Below are 12,189 nucleotides of genomic sequence, written 5' to 3'. Positions count from 1 at the left end.
ATTGTTTTGTTTTCATAATATTGATCCCCAAATCCCAGCCTCCTCCATATAATCCTCCAAACGCAGGGCATTTATAATTCAGTGACTTTATACCAAAAAACACATGAAATCCATTCTCAACACTCAGCCTATTCACTCACAGTCTCTGCTTTCCAGCCTTAATCTCTGCAAATCGACTGATAATCACATAAAAATTCACTTCCTTTGCATAGTCATGTTCAATTGAAAGTAAAGCCAGATTTGTCAATCTTGTCTGACTCATAGTTCAGCGTAAGAAGTTTTTTTTATCAATTTCAATTTGGAAAAACTTTCACATGAAGCAGCAGAAACACAAACAGTCAAAAAGAATCTCCAACACAGCGACACGCTTGGCATTTCACTACAAACTCCAGAAACTGCAATGCTGTCCTTTTCTTTGCCTCTTCAACACTGATTTTGGCAGCTTTCAAATGCCTCCAAAGTCATCCAATTTTCGCACGATCTTCATCAGAGAATTCATCAAAAATTGAAGTCAAATTTGGGATATACTTCTTCAGTTCTTCTGTTGCAACAAGCAAAGTGTTTGGCTGAATAACAGCAAAGACTGACAGAACTTGATCCATTGCCTTAGATCGAATCTCCAATTCTTGATGAAAACGATCAGGGCATTCGAGCATAGCCCGTTTTACTTCCTCTGGAAACGCGAGACCAGCATCCCTTGCTTGCTAGTTCTCCTAGCATCCTTTTAGGGAGCTTTATTCTCCCTCTTCTCTCCATGGAAATGGCCATTTCCTCACACTTTGTACTTGCGTAATGAATGGCCCTCTCCACAATTTCACTGCACTGATCTTCAAGAAACTGTTTTAGAGCTTGGAGCTTCACAGTGTATTTATCAACGCTGATTCCAACTGTTTGCAAATATTTTTGTGTGAGAATTTCTTCTAGGACTTCACCCCAGAAAGAAAAGATAAGTCAAAAAAAGAGAAATAACATACAGCAGACAGCAGACAGCAAAATCTGAGCTGATCCTCTTGGGTCCACATTTTCTTTGGGATCACACAGCTCTTCCAGGGTTGAGGTCAGTCTCTCAACATTCACCGGATTCTCGGCATCATAATGAGCACGCCATCTTGTCCGAGAAAGATTTTTCACTGTCATTCAGACATTCTCCATCAGCATTTTCCATTGATGAGGAGAGGCTGAAAAGAAGATTTAGACTCTTTCCAAAGTTCCAAAAAAAAAAGTCGCACAGGAAGAAGTACTTCCAAATGAGTGCACACTGCAAAGGTTCAGAGAATGATTTGCACAAGGCACAAACAACGCCTTGGGATGAACCTCTCTGATCTTTGACTGACCACCACCATGAATCCCAGCCAGAGTTGCAGCAGTGTCATATCCCTGACCACAGCACAGGTTTATGTCCAGTCCCATCAATCTCCAGATGTCTCAGGATAACCTTAAGAGAGCTCGGCGGCAGTCTTTCCAGCAATAGGGAAGAAGCCCATTACTTCAACTTTGTCACATTCAATATGGACATACCTGATCAGGGTGGGACACAGCAGGAGTTCTTCCAAAAAGAAGCCCCAAATACTTGGCTTTCCTGATATCAGCCAAAAGGCAAATAAACTCATTTTGAAGCTTCAGAAATAAATACAAAGCCACTCTCCTCCCAGATCGAATAGGATGCTTGAGCTTTACAAAACGTTCTTTCAAAATTGGATCATAATTTGACAGCAACTCTACTAAGTCCATGAAGTTTCCTTTGTTTGCTGACATGTCCTCCTTGTGACCACAAAAAGGAAGATTCTGGCAAACTAGAAACGTTACGTCCAAGAGGTGATGTAAAATATCCTTCCATTTCTTTCTTTCCATGCTCACTGCTGCTTGATGGACTTGATCAATGTTTTTGTGAAGCCTCAGCCCTGCTCCCAAGGTCGTCCATTTCTCCAGGCATGAGAGATGCTGCTCAGAAGACTCATGGTCAGACACCTTCGGGTTTAGCTTCCACTGTGCTTGCCTACTAGATCTTCCAGGTTCACCGTGATTTGGTTCAGTTCATCTGAATTATCACCTTTGAAAACCATCTCCGGAACTGGTATCTCCCCAGCATCCTCATTAGTAAACACGGAAGCAAAGAATTAATTTAGTCTTTCCGCAATGGCCTTATCTTCCCTAAGAGCCCCTTTAAGCCCTCAATCAACTAATGGTCCAACTGACTCCTTCACAGATTCCCTGCTTCGGATATATTTTAAAAAGTTTTTATTTCAAATTCTCTCTTCGCCTGTCTTATCAATGTTTTACATTTAATTTGACACTGCTTATGCTTTTTCTTATTTTCTTCAGATGGATCCTTTTTCCAATTTTTGAAGGATTTTTTTTTGGCTCTTTCACCTCATCTTACCTTTTAACCATGCTGGTAATCGTTTGGCCTTCCTTTCATTTTTCTTAATGCGTGGAATACATCTAGACTGTGCTTCTAAGATGGCATTTTTAAACAATGTTCACTCCTGTTGTCCACTCAGCCTTTGCAGCTGCATCTTTCAGTTTTTTTTCTATTTTCCTCATTTTATCAAAGTTTCCCTTTTGAAAGTTTAGTGTTAGAGCTGTAGATTTATATATTGTCCAACTTCCAGTCATTAAGTCAAATTTGATCGTTATGATCACTATTGCCAAGTGGCCTTAGCACTATTACTTCTCTCACCAAATCCTGCGTTCCACTAAGAATTCGATCTAAAATAGCCCCCTCTCTCGTATATACCGCAAGATGTCTCGACTTACCGGACCTTACCGCCATTTCCTCTTGTCGGTGTTTCAGCAAGGCTGAGCGCGAGAACGAGGCTGCTTACTTCACCTGTCAGCTAATGTGCCGTGATGAGCTGTCACTCACATGGAGTGTATCTCGTTCTCGCGCTCAGCCTTGCTGAAACGCCGACAAGAGGAAATGGCGGTAAGGTCCGGTAAGTCGAGACATCTTGCGGTATAGCGGTATTCCCGAGGATGTGCATCTCATTGCTAAGTATTCTTAGTGAACAAGAACTTTTAGTGAATAAGTAACTTGAACAGTTTTTCATTTTCTAGAGAAAATTTAACTGGACCTCCAGTGAAATTTAGAAAACTCTGTGGAAGAATAACCAAGATACTTCTGATAAGTAGCAACCGGCGAATACTTTACATCGTGAACTGTTTAGTGCAGTCCCTGAAGCAGCAGCCCGCGAAACGTGGACACGTCGGATATGCATCTCAAACTCTGGACCTTGAAGTGCAATAGCGCCAATTAAGGGAAGTACTTTTTCCACATAATCAAAACCAAAGAAAAATCTGCAAATATAAAAATTTGCATGTTATGGACCGATGATTAAAAAGACCTGCAGCGGTAAAAATTACAAGTTATATACTTGCAAACTGCGGGTAGTATGAAGGTCTAATATATGTATATAAAAATAAGACAATAGTGATTTATACAGTATTTTCACAAAAATTAAAAAAACTTGATACACCTATAATAAATCACGTTGTATTGTTACTTCATTGTACGTTGGACTAATTGATACAGATATATTGTGGTGTTCACTTGATAATTGAAATCTCCCATTATTACCGCACTGCCAAATTGGTTAGCTTCCCGATTTCTCTTAGCATTTTATCAGCCATCTCATCGTTTTGGCCAGGTGGATGGTAATATACCCCTATCACTATACTCTTTCCAACACATACGGGATTTCTACCCATAATAATTCTATTGTGCATTTAGTCTCTTTTATGATCTTTATCCTGTTGAACTCTATACCCTCCCAGACATAAAGTTCCACCCCCCACCAAGTTGATCCTTCCAATCATTACGATATAATTTGTACCCTGATATAGCACAATCCCATTGGTTATCCTCCTTCCACCAGGTCTCTGAGATGCCAATTATGTCAATCTCATCATTTGCTGCTATACACTCTAACTGTCCCATCTTACTTCTTAGACTTCTGGCATTGGCATACAAATGTTGCAAAGTGTGTTTTTTGTTTGTATTAACAACTTGCTTTTCAGTTAATAGGGATAATTTGGAATCCTTTAGCTCAGGTGACTCTTTACTTATAGGCACATGGACTACTTTTGTTTTTATTGGAACCTCTCTCTTGGGATGCCCTAACTCTACTGCTTCATTAGTATCCTTCAAAGATACCTCCCTCCGAACCATGCACTGCTGAGGGACTGTTGGCTTTCCCCTTTGATCTAGTTTAAAAGCTGGCTGTATCCTTTTTGAGATATGGACTCCAGAATTGAACGCAACACTTCAGGTGAGGCCTCAGCAAAGACCTGTTCAAGGGCATTATCACCTCCTTTTCTTACTGGTTATTCCTCTCTGCATGCAGCCCAGAATTCTTCTGGCTTTAGCTATCGCCTTGTCACATTGCTTCGCTGCCTTCAGATCACCAGACACTATTACCATAAGGTCCCTCTCTCCCAGTTGCATACAGATCTTTTGGACTACCACAACCTGGATGCATGACTCTGCATTTTTTGGCATTGAATCTCAGCTGCCAAATCTTTGACCACTTTTCAAGCTTTCTTAAATCACTTTTCATTCTCTCTATTTCTTCAGGCGTGTCCACTCTGTTTCACGTCTTAGTATCATCCGCCAATAGTCAAAATTTACCTTCTCTCTCTTCCGGAATGTCACTCACAAAGATATTGAACAGAACTGGTCCAACACCAATCCTGTGGCACTCCGCTTGACACCATTCTTTCTTCACAGTAGGTCCCATTTACCATTACACGCTGTCTCCACACCACTGCCTTGGTGCCCACTCCTAAGCTTCTCATTTTATTCACAAGCCTCCTATGTGGCACCATATCAAAAGCTTTGCTGAAATCCAAGTAAATCACATTGAGTACTATTCCTTGATCTTGCACTTTCAAAACCTGCTCATAATTTGAGAGCAGTTCTACCAATTATTTAATACTGTGGGCAGAACCAGTAGAAAGAAGAGCTAACAGCCAGATGCACAGGCATTTGTAGTATATAAAGGCCTAAATTTTCAAATGAGTGCAAAACTACCGAGTTACACAAGTGCTATCAAGCGTGCACAATCCTTGAATTTTAAAACACAAGACAAACACATTTGACTGTAAGAATCCTGTTAAGCTTATAAACAGAAACGTTCAGACAAAAACTGAACTGGAAACTGCAACAAACTAGACTCTTTATGAAGTGTAAGAATGGAAATGCAGAAACATCACATTCCTCAAAACAATACAAGTAAGAAGTATAAATCAATCAGAATAGAAAAACCATATTACTAAAAAAAATATTTCAAAACAGCTGGCAAATAGAATATCATCCAATAATTAAAAATTCATATACAAATTTTAAAAAATTCCCTACACATAGATAAAATATTTCAAAACAGCAGACACCTCAAATAACACCCAATGAGTAAAACTAATAAGGATTTTAAAAATCCTCCACGTTCCATACCTGTTACCCTGAGACTGTCAGACTGGGGGGGGGGGGGGGGGGGGGGTGGGGGGAGAGGGGCGGTATATACTCAGTATGCTCTGTCTCCCACACACGCTTGATGAGAGACAATGGAAGCATGCATGTGTGTGACAGAGACCCACACATGCTTCCTGTCTCTCTCACACACACACAAGCATGCTTCCTTTGACTCTCTCACACACACACACACGCTTCTTCTGACTCTCTCAAACACACACGCTTCTTCTGACTCTCTCACACACACACACTTCTTCTGACTCTCACACACACACACACGCACTTCCTCTGACTCTCTCACACACACACGCGCTTCCTCTGACTCTCTCACACACACACGCGCTTCCTCTGACTCTCTCACACACACACGCGCTTCCTCTGACTCTCTCACACACACACGCTTCCTCTGACTCTCTCACACACACACACACACTTTACAGGGCTCCGTGGGACTGAGATGGTAGAGGAGGGAGGCAGATAATGTGTACCAGCAGCCAGCAGTACAAGAAGGTAGGCACATACCTTTAAGAAGGCAGCAACTTAAATTTTTATTTTTTTTTTTAATTCTGCAGCGGTGGCAGCGGCATCCACGTGGCACTCAAGAGATGGCTGGGAGTCGACTCGGAAGAGTCAGAGAGATGGCCAGGCCCAACTTGGAGGGAGGGAGGCAGCAGCAGACGGTGCTTTCACAACTGTGGCAGGCAGCAAGAGCCGTAGGCCCAAAGTGTCTGGCTGCAGTGGATCAACGGCGCAGGAGCACACACCTCGCACTCACCCTCAAATAATGAAATCACCGGTCGGTGGCTGCAGCACCTTCTCTACATCTGCCCGTCGGGGTTGGTTGTGCAACCCCGACGGGCAGATGTAGAGAACCAGCACTGCCGCAACCAGCACTGCCGCAACAGCCTCGGAGGAGCCGACCGGTATTCTAAACAGCGTCGAGAGCCAAAGAGCAATGCCAGCAGAGAACAGCTGAGAAGCATGTGCTCAGTGAACTCAGCGCATGCTTCCTTTTTTCTCTCTGTGGCTGCACTGACAGGCCCTATTGAAAATAGCTGATTGGTTGCTGGCACTTCCTTCCTGGCCGTCACCCAGAGCGGACCACCCTCCTCGCCCCCCTCTTAGTTACGCCATTGGCTGGCTGACTCCTCTTCAACCAGGAACTCCTTACGACTCCTTCCTCAGATGGCAGCTTCCTTTTCCCCCAAAACTCCCATAGGGATGGAGTTTCTCACATCTCCAAAACTTCTCCCAAAAAGATGAGGAATATTAACCACCTCTGCTTCCTGGTACTCTGGTCTCTTCAGGTCCCTTAATGTTTTGTCTTTCAACTGCCAGGATGTCAGGGTCAACAGAAGCCGTGACCCAGGCTATGAGGCTGCCACAAGGCTGCAGGCTTTCCCAAGAGTCCTGGCATAGTTTCCTGGGAGAGTCAGACACGCACCTGCTGTCTCTCAATTGGACCAACAATGGATGTGCCCCATATTCCCAGCAGTATAAAAGGCCATGCTCAGAAGTCACTCGGTGCTGGTCCAACAGCTCTCTTGGCATTTGCCCTGCTGAAGCACCATCCGGCTGCTTTCCGATTTCCAAGCCTTGTTCCTGTTCCAAGAATCCTGCATTTGTATTTGTTTTCTAGGATTTTCGGCACATAAATCTAGCTGCTTCACAGTTCAAACTCCAGTGTCTTCCTGGCTCTTCTCCAGCTCCTGACCTCTGCCATCCGTGCCTCCACCTTCCCTCCGGGGCAGCCCTTGATTGCCAAGCCCAGATCCCCGGTGACACAGGACCTCTTACTTCCTGGAAGTAGTAGATACCCCTTCCTTTGGGCCTCAGACCCCTTCGGTGGACAGGAATTCTTCTTTCTCCAGGCTCTCCTCTCAGTTGAGAAAAAAGGTCCCCTTCAGCTACTTTCCCTGTGAAAGTTAAGAGCCCACTAGCACAACTCCCTGCAGAGGAGGTACCCTCAGACTGGCTTCTCCCAACTCCAAAATCCTACTGCATCACGAGTGAGATTTATTAAAATTAAGATCCCTCCCACTGGGGAGTGTCAAACCCACTCCCAACTATAGTGACCTCACCAACAGGTTTAGAGCAACGATCCTACATGACCGAGGAACTGTTGAGACCACTGTGGCCATAACAGCTGAGAGCAAGTCCACTAGTAAGAGGTACATTTGAGGGCTCCCTTTCAGGTGTCAGCATGTATCATGATGCATCTGAGCTTTATTTTGCTTAAGAACCCAATATTCAGAAGCCTAGGCACCAACTTTAAAGGTTAGATGCTTAGACTTTGGGTTAGCTTCTGAGCACCTCAATTTGAGGCCTTTATAAGTGGGGGGGCAGAGGAAGGAAGTGCTGAATGCTGATTTCCAGCGCTGGGCACCTACATTAGGAGCCTTATTTAGACATCTTAAATGGCTGGATAGAGGCGGCTAATCAAGATATTTTTAAATCTGGTGTAGAGCTCTATTTGAATAAACAAGCTCTTAGCATGTTACACTGTTCTACTTTGGGAGATTCCTTACGAGCAACACGTTGTGTGTGTGGCAGTGTAAGAGAGCGTGTATCATATGTTTATCAGTACCATCGCAATTTAACATGTTGTACCCCAATGCATAAGCATGAGCACTGTGCCACCTACGAGTTTGCCTACGTGAGCTTAGCGTGGGTGCATGTGAGCTTAGCGTGGGTGCATGTGAGCACTGTGCCACTTATGAGTTTGCCTACATGAGCTTAGCGTGGGTGCATGTGAGCACTGTGCCACCTATGCATTTGCCTACGTGAGCTTAGCGTGGGTGCATGTGAGCACTGTGCCACCTATGCATTTGCCTACGTGAGCTTAGCGTGGGTGCTTGTGAGCACTGTGCCACCTATGCATTTGCCTACGTGAGTTTTGTGTGGGTGCATGTGAGCACTGTGTCACCTATGAGTTTGCCTACGTGAGCTTAGCGTGGGTGCATATGAGCTTAACGTTGGTGCATGTGAGCACTGTGCCACCTATGCATTTGCCTATGTGAGCTTAGCGTGGGTGCATGTGAACTTAGCGTGGGTGCATGTGAGCACTGTATCACCTATGAGTTTGCCTACGTGAGCTTAGCGTGGGTGCATGTGAGCACTGTGCCACCTATGAGTTTGCCTACGTGAGCTTAGCGTGGGTGCATGTGAGCGCTGTGCCACCTATGAGTTTGCCTACGTGAGCTTAGCGTGGGTGCATGTGAGCACTGTGCCACCTATGAGTGTGCCTGCGTGAGCTTAGCGTGGGTGCATGTGAGCACTGTGCCACCTATGCATTTGCCTGTGTGAGCTTAGTGTGGGTGCATGTGAGCACTGTGTCACCTATGTGTTTGCCTGTGTGAGCTTAGCGTGGGTGCATGTGAGCACTGTGTCATCTATGATTTTGCCTGCGTGAGCTTAGCGTGGGTGTGTGTGAGCTTAGTGTGGGTGCATGTGAGCGCTGTGCCACCTATGCATTTGCCTATGTGAGCTTAGCTTGGGTGCATGTGAGCACTGTGCCACCTATGCGTTTGCCTATGTGAGCTTAGCATGTGAGCCCTGTGCCACCTATGAGTTTGCCTGCGGGAGCTTAGCGTGGGTGTGTGTGAGTTTAGTGTGGGTGCATGTGAGCGCTGTGCCACCTATGAGTTTGCCTATGTGAGCTTAGCATGTGAGCCCTGTGCCACCTATGAGTTTGGTTGCATGAGCTTAGCGTGGGTGCATGTGAGTCCTGTGCCACCTATGAGTTTGCCTGCGTGAGCTCAGCGTGGGTGCATGTGAACTTAGTGTGAGTGCATGTGAGCCCTGTGCCACCTATGAGTTTGCCTATGTGAGCTTAGCATGTGAGCCCTGTGCCACCTATGAGTTTGGTTGCGTGAGCTTAGCGTGGGTGCATGTGAGCCCTGTGCCACCTATGAGTTTGCCTGCGTGAGCTCAGCGTGGGTGCATGTGAGCCCTGTGCCACCTATGAGTTTGCCTGCGTGAGCTCAGCGTGGGTGCATGTGAGCGCTGTGCCACCTATGAGTTTGCCTGCGTGAGCTCAGCGTGGGTGCATGTGAGCCCTGTGCCACCTATGAGTTTGCCTGCGTGAGCTCAGCGTGGGTGCATGTGAGCGCTGTGCCACCTATGAGTTTGCCTGCGTGAGCTCAGCGTGGGTGCATGTGAGCCCTGTGCCACCTATGAGTTTGCCTGCGTGAGCTCAGCGTGGGTGCATGTGAGCCTTGTGCCACCTATGAGTTTGCCTGCGTGAGCTCAGCGTGGGTGCATGTGAGCCCTGTGCCACCTATGAGTTTGCCTGCGTGAGCTCAGCGTGGGTGCATGTGAGCACTGTGCTACCTATGAGTTTGCCTGCGGGAGCTTAGCGTGTGTGCATGTGAGCGCTGTGCCACCTATGAGTTTGCCTGCGGGAGCTCAGCGTGGGTGCATGTGAGCGCTGTGCTACCCATGAGTTTGCCTGCGGGAGCTCAGCGTGGGTGCATGTGAGCGCTGTGCCACCTATGAGTTTGCCTGCGGGAGCTCAGCGTGGGTGCATGTGAGCACTGTGCTACCTATGAGTTTGCCTGCGTGAGCTTAGCGTGGGTGCATGTGAGCGCTGTGCCACCTCGGCCTGTTACATTTATTTATTTATTTTATTTATTTAAGGTTTTTTTATACCGGCATTCAAGAACTCGTTCTCATCATGTCGGTTTACAGAAAACAGGGGTGCAAAAATATAACCGAAAACATAAATAAACGTGGAGAAGAGAAGCAGTTACAATTAACAAGGGTTCATGAACTGGGATTATCAGAAATAAAAGAGATAGAGAATGATAATTATATACAAGTGTACAATGTAAATAAGGAGTCCTCTGTATATACAAGAGAACAAAATAAATATGGGGTCCACTATATACAGCTACTTAGCATAGGAGTCATTGATGGATCTTGTTAGGTGGAGTTCGGGAAGGCTTGCCTGAAAAGCCATGTCTTAAGTCTTTTCCTAAACGTTAAGAGGCACGGTTCGTTTCTTAGATCTGGTGGGATAGAGTTCCATAGCGGAGGGCCTGCTGTTGAAAGGGCTCGGTCTCTCAAGGTTCTGTGATTAGTAGTTTTTACGGGTGGAACAAGGAGGCATCCTGTGTAGGCTTCCCTAGTCGGTCTTGTTGATTCGTGAACACGGGGAGGAATTTGTAGGTCGATTATGGTGTGTTGGTGAATGATTTTGTATAATAATGTGATGGATTTGTAAATTACTCTGAAGTGGATTGGTAACCAGTGGAGGGCTTGAAGGACAGGAGAGATGTGGTCTCTTTTTCTTTTTTTTACATGTAAGAACCTATAAAAATAAGAACATGGAGAGACCGATACCGGAAGAAGAAGGCAGGGAAGGGAAGAGAAGCTTTAAGAAGAAGGCAGGGAAGGGAAGAGAAGCTTTATAAAACTTTACACACTGACCACATAACAGGAAAGTACAAACTGAAAGGAAAAAGGGAGTCTAACTGATTTGATCTAAGTACCACGTAAGCAGGGCCAGCGCGTCTGCCATCACTAAGCAGCTACGATGGCAGTGCAGGCCGGGATCCTGACAGGCTGCTACCTCAGTCGGTGCTAAAATTAAGGTACTGGGTGGGTGGGAAAGAAGGGTTGGGGGTAGGAGAGGGAAAGAAGGCCCTGGAGATGTAAAATGTGAAAAACTTAGATCAGACTAGGCAGCGGGGGGGGGGGGGGGGGGGGGAGAGAGTAGGGGCAGAGACTGGCATGGATCTTAAATAATAGAAGAGGTTTTAGGAAAGAGATTGCAAGCCGGGCCCAAGCCTTAGGAGCTATCGTGGGAGGGAGGATGGGGACTGTGTTTGGGTCAGTAGGCCAGGGATCTTTCCTTTTTCTTTAACCTAGCACATCCTTATGTAACATACCTCTAGGAACTAGGGCAGAGAAATGTTGAATCATCATTGTGACATGAAAAGACTGACAATAGAGTGCTGTCTCTTTAAGAGCTGAGGGGGGGGGAAGGAGATTCAAAATTTGATTGTATTGAGTGTGTGCGAACAGATCACTGCTCAGCTTGAACAGAGTTCCTGCCCTGCTCTGAACTAATAAATATTATCTGTGCTGATTAAGGTGAGCAGCCCTCTATAATTGTATTCATGTGTAATGTATTTATGTTAGTTAACATTGTTTTGAGATGTATTGAAGTTGTTTTTTACTTTACCTAAAGAGATGTATAAAAATTTGATTGTATTGAGCGTGTGCGAACAGATCACTGCTCAGCTTGAACAGAGTTCCTGCCCTGCTCTGAACTAATAAATATTATCTGTGCTGATTAAGGTTCTCTTTTCTGGAACCCTGCTGTGGACGACTTGGGAGTAGTTGAACTGTGCCCTGTCAGGATTTGAAGCTCTTCTTTTGGATAGAGGCTGCTGTATTGTGGATTTGGCAGTTGAAGCAAAGAGCAGTACTGACGCCCTCTTCAGCTCTAAATTCAAATGGACACACAGTAGGATACAATCTGGGACTTTGTTCAGAGACTGCTTAAGGTCGGGTGCTATATCACATGCTGATTCTGGTTGAAATACTTAACATGAGTTTATGACAAAGTTGAGTTTTCTCTTGTACTATATACATGTGTTTATATGATAAATGCAGATGCTTAGGAAGTGAACAGATTTATTTCAGTCATTCATTCCAGTAAAGATAAAACTGTTACTCACTAAAGAGCGTGTGGATTCATTTCTGATACTGGGTTG

General features: G+C 45.2%; 1 protein-coding gene across 3 annotated transcripts in view; it reads right to left on the bottom strand.

Moving 5' to 3' along the window:
* The window catches only part of RUNX1 (RUNX family transcription factor 1), a 210,509-nt gene that overhangs the window by 14,482 nt on the left and 183,838 nt on the right, over window positions 1-12,189 (bottom strand). The gene's annotated exons all lie outside the window — the stretch shown is intronic.

Source organism: Rhinatrema bivittatum, chromosome 5 (genome assembly GCF_901001135.1).
Source record: "Rhinatrema bivittatum chromosome 5, aRhiBiv1.1, whole genome shotgun sequence".
NCBI lineage: Eukaryota > Metazoa > Chordata > Amphibia > Gymnophiona > Rhinatrematidae > Rhinatrema > Rhinatrema bivittatum.
The sequence above is the reverse complement of the archived record's forward strand: the minus strand, read 5'-3'. Positions and strand labels throughout refer to the sequence as shown.